This window comes from Streptopelia decaocto, assembly GCF_964273445.1.
Source record: "Streptopelia decaocto genome assembly, chromosome: 5".
NCBI classification, from domain to species: Eukaryota; Metazoa; Chordata; class Aves; order Columbiformes; family Columbidae; genus Streptopelia; species Streptopelia decaocto.
In genome coordinates this window covers 68,036,877-68,049,997 of record NC_138659.1, presented here as the reverse complement: position 1 = coordinate 68,049,997, position 13,121 = coordinate 68,036,877, and the positions used below count along the sequence as shown (strand labels likewise).

Sequence of the window (13,121 nt, the reverse complement as noted above, 5' to 3'; positions counted from 1 at the left end):
CAAGTCATGACAGATATTGGGTCATAACAGATATTGTCCTTTGCCACCTGTTTTCATGGTAGCTTTTCAGATTAGGTGACTTGCTTGAAAAAAAGGAATCCCACCTGGAATGGCCATGCTGTACAACTTCCAAAAGACTGCCCTGTAGCAAAGCCATGGCTCCATCAGGATACGTCCAGCCACACCGTTTTCTCCCTGGCATGAGGTGGTGGTATCAAAACTATTCTGGCTTCTGATACCCCAAGGGATGCTTCCAGCTCTACCTCACCCTGTACTAGCAGGGAGAAGATGGGTCTCAGCTAGAGACATAAACCAAACAAAGCTCAATTTTCTTGGTTGACTTAGAAATGAACATAAATTCTTTCTTTCCATGAATGCTTTTCTTATTTTCTTAACACAGTACAATGTGTGATATCTGTCTAGGTACCCCTGTTCCTACCTTGACAATAACTTACTGAGCAAAAACAATCAAGTATCTAAACTCCTAGTTCCATGCGAAGATTACTTTAAGTCAATATCATTTCCTGAAGTGACTAAGTGGGTTTATCATAGATCCTTATCAATACATTGCAATTCAAATAGCTCTAAGCTGGGCCTGAACAGTATCACATGTACAACTTTTCTTTCCTGACAGCAATTAATCAATTTTATACAAATATTTTTGACTTCTGAATAAAAATAAAAAAAAAAAAATCAGAAATAGCCCAAAAATCCAACAGAAATCTCATGAAGGTTTTCTTCTCAAGCCAAAAAGAAACAAATTCTTTATGCCTTGTGATTTAACCCGAGTCTAAGTGCTTTGGATTTAAAGATTTGGATCTGAGTAATGTTCACAGACGACACAGAAGTCTGATACATATATACTGTTTCAGTGCACTTTGTAACTATCTGATAATGAACCTGTTTATTCTTTGGCTGTTGCTGGACTTTCAAAGATATCCTCTCTAGGAACTGCAGAATCCTGTAGAAATAGTTAATATGTCAATCTGGTGACTCAGCCAAACAGCATACTCAGCAGCAAAGCTAATTGCCTAAGATATCCTGTGCAGTTGGAGCATGGCTATTAATGGAAAGTAGGGCCATAATTCACATTATCTAGTTGTAGGCATCTGCTTTATTTATAAACTAGGCTTTTAATCAGTGGCATTTCAGTGCAACTCTGTTTGGAGCCTAGGTTTAGGGGTGGGAAAATATGGGGGACATGGCTGAATAGAAATATCTTGAATATGAATCATCAAGATTTGCTTTTTCAGCATTCCTCAGCCTTTTTTATAAAACAGGTCCCAAATAAGATATTAGTCCCAGTGAACACGTGCAGGGGTGAGGACTCCACTCCCCATCTCTTGCCCAATGAGGCTGGATCTCACCTAAGGCTATTTTACACCATATCTAAGAAGTAATGGTGGTATGTGTGAATGCTAGCAATGGCTAATCTGTAGTGATAGGTGACAAAATAATGACCAGTTTTCACATTAAATACTGCAGCTCCTGTCATAGACATTGAAGGCACTATTAGAAAGGAGGTGGTAAGTCTTGAGTCCAACACTAAGCAAACAGACTAATCCTGTGTGGCAAGAACCAGCAGTGATGACAGTAGGGTTGACCTTTGTGGTCTTGAAATAGCAAAGGTGTTTCCCAGAACATCTTCTTAATGAAATCTGTCAAAATTCACTCATAGAAAACAAACAGTGTTTGTCTGTAGTGAAATATTTTCACTAGATTGGTTGTTAAGCTTTCTTCAAGGAATGAAGTTTTGCTGCACTGACAAAACTTCCCCTCCCTGGAAGTAGCTTTTGTCAGCTTTTTCAAACTACAAATGGATGTCAGTGCGTATTTCATATTGTGAAATACAAACACACAAAGGTCAGTATGCACAGAAATACATACATTTGTAAACGTGACATATTCTCCCTGAAACACCTTATACTAAGGGGCAAGTTCTCCATGCTGCTTTGTAGCTCTGATGGGGCAACTTCTCCATCATTAGCGAATAGAAGTAAGCTCACCAAAGGCATTTAAACATCTAGTTTTCATGGAAAGCTGTAGTGTTACAATATCCATGAGTATGTGGGTCTAATGTAGTTTAAAGGGCTAAAACCAGCAAAGCTGTTCTGGAGGCTCCTGCCACTGGAGGGCAGCGAGGCACTGTCCTTTGGGAGCGAGAACATCTCTGGATAAGATGGTCTAACATCACAGTGCTTTTGTAGAGTCCGTAAAGAGGCCTCCACTTTAGCAAAAACCTTTAAAAGTAGGCAGAGGTGAAAATAAACATATGCAGAAGAGACAGCTACAAACAGCAGGGCAGATGTTCGCATTCCTTACCTGTCTTCCATCAAAATTGGAGGAGATGTCTCTGGCCCAATAGAGGTCAGGAGAAACTCTGAGCCACTTCAGGCACACACCTGGTTCATCTTCCTTTACAACTCTTCACTCATTATCACTTAATGAGGTAATAAACCATCACACCTGACAGCTCTCATATCTACTGTTTGTAAAGAATGCCATTGAAATATCTTTGAAGGAATCAACTAGGGCTGACTGCCTTTCTTCTGTGTGTATATTTCTTATACAAATACTTACCTGTATTTCTTCTTCCCTGAAAAAAAAATCACTAATGTGTGTGAACTCAAAAAATTATAAACTTTTCTCTGTGCTATAGTAGCTTATTTGTTATTTCTTCAAATATACATACTGCACTTTTGAGAACATTTCTTATGTAACAAATCCCAGGTTTTGCCAAACCCGTCACATTCCCAACAGTCTGGTAATGGCCACGTCAATTGTCCTGCCATAGTGAGGGTGTTTGCAGTGCCCTACAGAAACAATCCCAGGAGGTCTCACCCAGTGGGGCTCTGGTGACGGATCATCATGCTGAAACCTGGATCCCCACACAAATGAACTCATCTGCTCTGTCAGTGCTGACCTGAGGAGACAAGGGAAATACTTCTCTTGGGTCATGAAACACCATTGGTAAGGACCTGCTTAGCTTTCTAAAAAAATAGTGTCTTTTGAAGCCTGATGAAAAATGATTTCATTAAATATAGTAAGGGCAAGGCAAAACATTGATTTTGGAAGAAATTTCTTACATTGTTTCATCAGATTTGTCTTCTATTTCTAAAAGCAGAGAAGAAGGACAAAGTTCAGAGAAACGTGAATGAAGGTTCCTTATTTTTTCTACTTTGAAAAAAACTGAGAATGAACATGGGAGTAAAATAACATATTGTCAAAGAGCAGCAACAGGAAAAGTGAACAAGTAGGGGAGCTGAAGGCTACCTTTTTTCTGCTTTTCGCAGCCCCAAGCCTTGCTGTCTCAGGGGCAGCAGAAATTCCCTGATAACAGTAGTCCTTGCCCTGGTGTACACACATACCTCTGCATGCCTGAGATTAGCAGGGCTCTGGATGATATGTGTGTGTGATAAAGGATGATGAAAAGCTGTTGTACAGCTTTGCGGTATGATTAGCATTTGGAAATGCAATATTCTGTGGAGGTTTGGAGACCCTGGGTATGTATCTGGTTGCTTGGTCCTGTTAAGGCCCATGACATTGTATATTCACTGCTACCGTTACCTATGTCATCTGTTTGAAGTTGTGTAGTGTCCTAATATTTGTTGCTGAGCTGCCCAGACATATTCTTAATTGTAATTATGATGTGTATTCTTTCAATGCATCTTTTTTTCTTGTTTTTTTCTCTGCCAGCCATTCCACTAAATTAAACCCTGGTAACTTTTGAAGTGAAAGGTATTTCACTGAAGAATGTATAAAGAAAAGAGGAAAGTCCATGTGAAGTAAATCACATCCCTGATGATATAACTTTCAAACATGTTCCCTGCATTTATGGTGAATTTATTTGTAAAGCAAAGTTGAAACTTTACATGTGAAGCCATATTCTATGGACGAAACTGAACAGCGAGTGCTTGTTCCAAATTCCCAGTCCCAGAGGAGAATTGCCTTGGGATAAGGATGTCACCATCCAGCCTCTGGAAGCCCCGGTCCACCCTTGTGAATCCTGCGATGGCAAATCTTTGTCAGAAATGAAGGCTGTGCCAATGTAAATTGGGTATCAGTGATCTTGGCTCTGCAGGCAGTAGGACAGGCCGTTTCATCCTGTTACCAGCTAAATTTTGTGTCAACACAGGTTGTTTGTCTTGGCATGAGCTGCATTCTTGCAGTTTTCCTGGTTTTCATGTTCACATGGACAATAATAAATCAATAATAAATTTGCCTCTAGCAAGTCCTTTCCATCTCAGCAGGTACCATGGGTCACACAGCACACAGTGCACCCTTAAAGGTTTTATTATTGCAAAAGCGGAATTGGATTTCTAGTGCACAGGGGGTGCCAGGGAGTTAGATGTGATTAATACTGCCTTTAAATTTGTCTTAAGTAGATTTTGATAGTACAAACAATGCACTAAGAAACAGGGACTGAAACACATAGTCTAATCAAATGTTAACCCTGTCAAAGTCAGCTTCCTTCAATAATAAGATCCATTTATGAAAGCTACAGTTCTATTTAAGCTTTATCTTCTGAGATAATCCTGCTCTCAGGATTTTGATTCAAAGACATTTCTACCTAAAAATAATCAATACATTACTGATTAAAAAGTGCACTAAGACAACACAAAACTGAGCACATAAATGGCCAAACCCCAACCCAATCAACTTCCAAATTAAAGTCATCAAAGCTCACATCACACAAGAGGAGTGAGGAGTACCCTGAGTCAATGTTTCCACTGCTTGTAATTAATTGACTCCTTCTGGCACTCCTTTTCATGAGTACCACTCAAGGAAAGAAAAAGTGTGGAAATTCACAAATGCTTCTCCAGAGAAAACACTGGGTGTTGTGCCTGCATAAAATTCAAGAACGTTTGAGGCAATATTAGAGCCCTAGTAGAAGACTTCAGCGGGTTCCTGCTGAAGTTCCTGCTGCCCATCAGCCCCTGTGGCACTTCCGAGAGAGCAACGAGAATGGGAAACTTTGATTTTCCTTGGGAAATTAATGTAACAATGCTGAATCTCTAGTCATGAAAACATTTCTCCTTGATCAATCTGCTTGTAATCCAGCTTATTTTTGGTTTATTTGAATATCGGATTGTTTCCAAGCATGAGGAGAGAATCAAAGCACAAAACTGATAGATTTCCAACACAACGTGTATAAAGGGAGATTACTGCAGGAGGAACTTATTGTTAGATGGATTATATAAATGTATTATTTTCTAAAGAGTGTTTTGACATGAACAAATAACACTGTTAGCTAAGGTGAAAGTCATGGGGTGATGGGAAGATAACACAAACACTGCTTCTCTGAGGAGCTGTTATCTCCAAGAGTGGAGGCTGTTTGGGATGTAATGTGGACCAAGAATATCTCTGCAATGGAGGACACCCGGCTTCCCTTTTCTCATTCCAGATTGTGGAATCCTGTGTCAATCAGGTTAAAAAAGTTTGCCTCACAGTTTTCTTACTTGGTACATCAATCCTAGTGGACTCTCTAGAGCAAAGAGAGTAGAAACAGTTTGTGTCTTCCTACTTGAGCTAAAGGTCAAGAACATTAGTCACAATATACTCAAGCTTGTGAATCTCAGGTAATTAGCAGAAGAAATCACTGAGACTTCGAGTTTGTAATAGATAAAATTCATTGTAAAGAGGCTTTCCTCATCATTCCTCACGGAGAAATCCCATTCTCATAGAGACTGGGGATTTGTAATGTGAACCCATGACATCTACTGGTTTGAGTGGGCTTTGATGCAGGCTACAAAATTTGCCAATATTTATTTTAGAGGAAAACAGAAGAGAGAGGGGGGTTGCTCTGAATAGTGTAAGAGACAGTACCTGACCCCTGCAGACATCCTCCACAATGCATCCTAACCGGTCAGCACGAGACTCATGTACACTGCATTCCCTATAACCCTGATAAAGCAGGTTTTGAAATTTATAAACACCTAGAATTAAAAGCTGTGCGCTCTGCAGTTTGACCAGCCTTATTTTGTTTGAATTTAGTGACTTCATACGATGGAGGTATTTCTAAATTTTAAAAACATTCTCTTGCCTTTTTTTTTTTTTTTTTGGCAAGACTTTGTTTATAATGTCTTGATTTTTTGGTTACTTTAATTACTGCTTAAAGCTTTTCTCTTCTATGGACCAGTGGTTAAACCCTCTCCTTGGCATATCCAGTGGCAGCCACTGGCCCGAGAGGAACCAGCTGTGTGGAGCCATGGAGAAAATTAGTGTTGTCAAGCAAAAATTGATGGCAGACATTTTTTTACCTCTCAGTTCTCCACTGTCCTGAAGCTGAAGTGGTTGTGCTCCTGTGTCCCCTCACAGACCAGAAGCCCCAGCCCATGTCCATGGTGGTGGCCCTGACCGGGGTACATCGGGGTGGGCTGAGAGGGTTGCAGGGGTTTGCAGCACCTCCTGCCCTGGTGCATTTGTGCTGTCCAGGAGCCCAAACAGAGTGAATTCCAACAAGAAAAGCCAGCCCCATCTTCAGAACCTTTTGGGGCAGAGGTACCATGAGCAGCTGAGGTCTCAGCCCCATGTTCCTGTGGCTCACACAGCCAGGGCACCAGAGCAGCTCTAAGGATTCCCGAAGCAATGGACTGCCTAGGAAACAAAATGCTTTTTTTTTCAAAATGCAATGCCAGAAGCCCCTAAAGACTGTACGAATTCTAGTCTCAATTTCAAACAGTTAATTTTCAGCTTGTTCCGTAAGCATCATCCCAGCTGTCATACCTCACAGCCTTCAGAAAGCATCTCATGTGATGCCTGGATTAATCCTTGCAATGTTGGCAGAGAGAAGTCCACTTGTCTTCCTTAACAATACATTCCTTAGAGAAACCCAGTGAACTTTTACGAAACAAAGAAGGCTTGTTTCGCACTGGCAAGGCTCAGATTGAGTGTTTACTCTACATGCACAGTGTGCAGCTTTCTAAGGCGTTCTGCCCAAGCTGCTCAGGAGCTCAAGAAGAAACTGAAGCAACAGGTTTTGGCCACTGTTCTGTAGCTGGGGATTCACAGTTGTCTTTCTGAGCCTGCAACAATGTCAGAATCCAGTATTTTGGAAAGAAGGCGTGGATTTGCTATATTAATATGAAGTCATGCTCTTCGCCACTTCTTTGCATGGGAGAAGAGACTTCACATCAGCATAACTCAATTTTCATAACATCTCATACAACAAAGCTCTGCTCAAATCCAGGCTTAGCAATGGAAGACATTTGTAACTAATACCAAACACCTCAACATCCCCAGCTGGATCTGTGTATAAACCTTTTATAACCAGATAACTTCAGCAAATGAGAAGCCCTCAAGTCAGGGTCCACTTGTTCTATCAGCTGGTCAGGCAGAGAAGAAAACTCAGTCTTTGCACTGAGTACCTAATTTTATTCAGTGCCTAAATCAAAAAGCAATAAGGGAGATAAAGCAAGGAGTAACAAGATCTTGACATGTACTGGGAAGTTAACTATGTGGTAGGAGCAGGGATGAGAGAGGAGAAGGAAGGAAGGAAGGAAGGAAGGAAGGAAGGAAGGAAGGAAGGAAGGAAGGAAGGAAGGAAGGAAGGAAGGAAGGAAGGAAGGAAGGAAGGAAGGAAGGAAGGAAGGAAGGAAGGAAGGAAGGAAGGAAAAAGTCATACAGAAAAAACAGAAGAGACTTAATCCCCATCCTAGTAGATGGATTTCAGCCTCTAAGACTCCAATGCAACACTCTGCAACTGTTCAAAACTCCAAATTTTATCTATTTTGTTTAGACACTCACAGAAAACTTCCTTAGACCCAACAGGTTTGTGTGGATATGTCTGAGGACAAAATACGGCTCTCACAGTCTTCATACAGAAAGAGAAAAGAAGAAAGAAGCCATCTCTCTGAAACTACAATTTCTGAAAACTGAACAAAAATACACAAACAGAAGACAACCTTCTTCAAGCTGGGCGTGTTCTTCAGAACAGCAGCAGCACAATTAATTTCTACATTACAACCTATGACTAATTAGTTCAGAAAGAACAAGGAAAATCTGCTTAGATGGGCACCAGGTGATTCAGGGCAAAAGAGCTGATCCAAGTGTTATTCTAGGAAAAGAAAACAAATGTCACTCTCAGTAACCCAGTCGGGTCACTCACATGTTTCCTCAGTTAGGCAAGACTTATTCAAATATGCTTTTTGTGTCATAGTTCATGAGCCTGAGATAGAAAATCTCCTAAAATACATGAGCTGCTGTGAGAATTTTAGTTTCTCCTTGTTTTTTTTCCCAGCTATATGGTAACTGCCAAAACAAATAATAACGTTTTAAAACCCCATGAAAACAAAGCTACCAAAATAGAGAAAAACAAGGAGTTGAACAGAAAGTGTAAAAAAGGTTGGTTGTACTTGGCTTCAGAGATGCTGGACAGTGAAGGGTTGCAATGCTGCTGCTGCTGCTTCTTCTTCTGCTTCTTATTATTATCATCTTGTCACAAGTAAAGGGCAGTGTTGGGTCAGGCTCAATAAATGCATTTGCTGTTTTCTCTGAGTTTATTAAGTGTGGTGGAAAATTCAGCAACCCAGTCACAGTGGCTGGCTGCCTGATTGCCCATTCAAGGTAGATTCTAGTGCAATCCTATTAAAAAAATTTGGCCTTGGCTGATGAGTCTCAAGGAGTTATTAAAAAAAGCAATCAGTCAAGTGAAAGTGATCTCTAGAGCATATTAATTTAGTTATTTAATTGGAATTTGGTGCAAGCTTTCAGCCTCGGGCATTAAAGGACCTAAGTCAGAAGTGTGAGCAGAGGGTTACACTTAGCGCCTTAATTTGGCTTGATATCAATGAATATCTGTGCACTTCTATGGCAAGGCATGGGGAGAAAGTAATGAAAATTACACAAGAAAAATTGTGTTTCTTACTCATACCCTGCCAACCCAAATTAGCTTTTTTTAGTCTCAATCCACAAAACATGGGGATTTGCTATGAAAAACAAATCTACTTGCTAGCTACGGGATCCAGAAGCAAAACAACATTTATTTATACCCGATTATAAATATTTTTATAGCATGTTCCTGGGAAGGAGGACTAGAGAGCTGAATTATCTGCTTCATACTTCAAAATTAGAACAGCAAGATAAACAGGACACCAAAGCACAGGAAATTCAGCATACAAACAAGCAAACAGAACTTTGTTTCTGAGCTTTGCTTTAATTGCACTGCTGGGCAAACAGGTTGTATGACAACGCTGGGAATGGCACACTGGAAGGAACTCAATATTCTATTCAATATTTTATAAAAAAAAAGTGTATGTATTTGAAACAAAATTGCTATGGATCCATTCTCTTTCAATGAAAAAGCCCTCCTTCAATATTACTTTAGGGGAGTTATTCAAGGATGTGCAGTTTTGTTGGAGTTATGAACACCTGTAGCTGCATAGTCTGTATATACATGGTATAATTCAATTATTATCCTCTCCCAACACAGCTCGCACTACACAGGTTGACATTTGTAAGGGATTTTAACATGATGTTGGAAACAAGACGCTTAGTTGGTGCTGAGATTGTTGGTTGAGTACATACTACTGAGCGGACAAAAAAAGTACATACTACACGGTTGAGTAGTGACAGACACACCAAGTGATGGCTGGTGTGTCTGGTCTAAGGGTGGAGGAGGTGACAACAATTGCAGCCTCCAGAAAGCTCATTTAAAAAGAACAAATGTTGTGCCCTCCATGTGCTTCTGTTTCTTGACATCCTTGTGTTTGCATGCACCAACTAGTAATAGTTGGCATAACACTAAACCCCCCCCAAAATGAACAAAATAACAAAACTAAGGGAAAAAAACCCTCCAATTTAAGTTTACATTTTGGCTTTCTTTCTCTGTACTTTCAACTAGGACATGAAAGGCAAAACTCACCAGATCTTGCTTTTCATGTTTTCATGCACCAATGGTAAATGTTTATGTGGTATTTGGCTGTTTGGATTGCCAGCATATTTTAGTCTGCACAATACACTCTGAAAGGCTGGGTAAGTCTTGAGAAGCCAAACTCCTCACAACAAAGCAGCATACACCCATGGGGAAAAAGAAAAAGATATATATATATATATATATATATATATATGTTGTCATCAGCAACCAAAAGTACTAAAAATTGAACAAAACTCCTCCTTTTGGAAATGACACACAAAATGTCTTTCAACATTTAAATGGCATTTAAATGGAATTTAAATGAGACTTGAAAATTCTCCTGACTGAGGTTTGATACCTTGAATGAGATTTATGTTTTTTCCAGGTTTAGGATGTATGTCAATGGGAAGGCGTCCCACTGATTTGACAAGCCTTTAGATAAGATTGTGTGATTCAGCCTTAAATATTGCAAACAAAACACCTTTAACAGCACAGTATCTTTTTAATTTAGATTTATTTAATCTAGAAAAGTGAAAACTTGGTGCAAAATCCAACATCAATCTTCAACCAGGTAAAATGCACCTAAAGAGAAAGGAGAGAAAATGACTCCCCATTGCCAGGAGCGACAGACCAAGAGCTGAAGGGCTTGATCAGTGACAGTGAAAACTGAGGATAGATATCGTGAAAAGCCTTTTCAACAGTGATGCTAATTTCAACTGTGAGTCTTGCTAAGCATGAGAAGAGATTTGTCAAGTTAGGGACATGTCTCTTGGGAAGAGATTGGGCTGAGGTGGTGGAGCTGAGGTGCAGATGGAAGCTCCAGCTGATATGATGCTCTGGGTGAGCAGCAGTGCCCGTGGCCGATGAGGAGGAGGAGGAACTGGGGTGGTTGGCACAGAGGATGGAGGCAGAAGCAGCAGGGACCTCACAGCTCTATGGTGTTCATGGGGACAAGTGCCACAATGTGGCCATGTGGAAGAAGCAGGGGAAACCAAAAGAAAAGGCATTTCTGAATCAAGAGTCAGCAATCTGTCTTCCCAGGGCAGATATTTTCTGTAAATTTGCATATGCAGAAAGAAAAAGAATGAGCTCATTCCTTTTGAAGCTTACATTAAGATATCTAGAAATTCCCCATGCAGTATTTCAGAAGCAGGGGCTCACTACATCACTTGGAAAAATTTTAATCCAACAGACCATGCTCTTCAACGCACTAAAACTTTGGTTTCTATTTTAATCACAGAGACATTAATTTCAAAGACAAAATAGAATTGTTGCTTTGTAAACTTTCCTTCCTTTGACTTTAAATTACACTCTTCACATCACAGATTACTTGGAAATCTCTGCATTTTATAAATAAGCACAGATCCATTACTGTTCCAAGAAGAAATTTAACATTAAAAAACAAAAACAAGGTATTAGAATATTGTATAGCCACAATTCCAGATGCCACGGTAAGATCAATTTCTACATTTCCTTTCCAGAAATGACCTATTGCTTCTCCCCAAATTAAATCTTCCTCCCTTTTAATAAACCTTGAAATATTTATTGATGCCTCATTGATATTTTCTCTCCAACTCACAAAATTACAAGGCATTAGATAAATGGTCTTAGAAGGATGTGGGAAAAGAATTGAAGAGGAGAAAAATGATAAAATTATTGTACCAAACAACTCATTAAATGAATGTTGAAATTATTTCTTAATCTTTTAAGGGATGTTAGGATTACAAAGATGTTCTAAGGCATTCTAACAGGATTGATTGTAGACAAAGATATCGCAGCTTCTGGCAAATGGCTTATATATGACAGTCATCAGTGAAGCAGTTTGGTGGCTCATAATACGTGACATTTACCCTGTAGTCATTTAGTGGGTGATGCCGACCTTTGATCTCACATTATCCCGTGCAAAAGAGGTTTCTTCAGCGCAGGTCTCACAAGAAAACCAGCGAGAACAAAAACGACAACGGCCAGGACGGCAACAGCAGCAACGAGCGGCACGAGGAGACTGTCAGCAGCAGCGGGAGGCACAGGAGGGTCCAGCCCTGTGAGTGGAGGCACAGAGGGTTTGGTCTCAATATATTAAAGATCAGGCCATAAAGAGCTGCTGCATTAAAAGGGATAGTTCCTAGATAAGAGTCAGAAATAAGCTAACTTCTTACAATTTCGCTGCTTTGATCTATTTGATCAGGCTTTGCTTTAGCAGGGATGACAGCTTAACTAAGCAAACTTCATGAGCAGAAGACAATGGAGGGAATTGGATGTTTCTCAAGAAGGCTGCGAGTTTGCTCCCTCCTGGCCACCACATTACACAATCAGACTGGAGCTAATTAGATCAATGGAGCTGTAGCACTAAAATAGGTTACACGCTACCGCTCCCTTGAGACAGCCAAAGCAGTTATATTTTTTATATAGGTGGGTGAAAACAGGAGTTTTGCAAGGTGTTGAAAGAGGAAGAGATTTGTAAACAATTGGGTCAACCAAAAAATCCCTCCTTTTTACGGCAAAGTTAACAAAAGCAGATTTCAGAGGCAGATGTCAGAAATCATAGAATCATAGAACAGTTTTGTTTGGAAAAGACCTTTAAGATCATAGAGTCCAATCCCTAATCCAGCCACTGCCAAGTCAACCTCTAAAGCATGTCCCTAAGCACCACATCTCCATGTCTTTTAAATGCCCCCCAGGGATGGTGACTCCACCACTGCCCTGGACAGCCTGTTCCAATGCCCGATAAGCCTTTCCGAGTGCTTTCGAAACGAAGCAGATAGCAAACTACTGTGTACAGATTCACTTGCTCTAAGTCATACAGCACCTAACACCAAATAACCCTTCACATTAATCCTCAGCAGAAATGTGAAAAAACTGGCAACAAACATTTCAGCATAGTAATTCAATTACTATGAAACCCACAGTCATAGATTTTACTGAGGGACAATCACCGGGAGGAATCCATGACATTGTCTTATAATAGAATCATAGAATCATTTTCGTTGGAAGAGACCCTCAAAATCATCAAGTCCAACCATAACCTAACTCTGGCACTAAACCATGTCCCTAAGAAGCTCGTCTAAATGCCTTTTAAACCTCTCCAGGGATGGTGACTCCACCACTGCCCTGGGTAGCCTGTTCCAATGCCTGACAACCCTTGCTGGAAAGAAATTCTTCCTAATATCCAATCTGAATCTTCCCTGTTGTAACTTGAGACCATTTCCTCTTGCCCTGTCAGTTGCTACTTGGGAGATATCACAGAGCAGAATGCTAGGAGGGAGGTTAT

At 40.3% G+C, this 13,121-nt stretch overlaps 1 protein-coding gene across 1 annotated transcript in view; it reads right to left on the bottom strand.

Annotated features, from left to right (window-relative positions):
- Positions 1–13,121, bottom strand: part of DMBT1 (deleted in malignant brain tumors 1) — a gene marked incomplete at both ends in the record, with an annotated part of 49,455 nt that overhangs the window by 21,252 nt on the left and 15,082 nt on the right. The window lies entirely within an intron of this gene.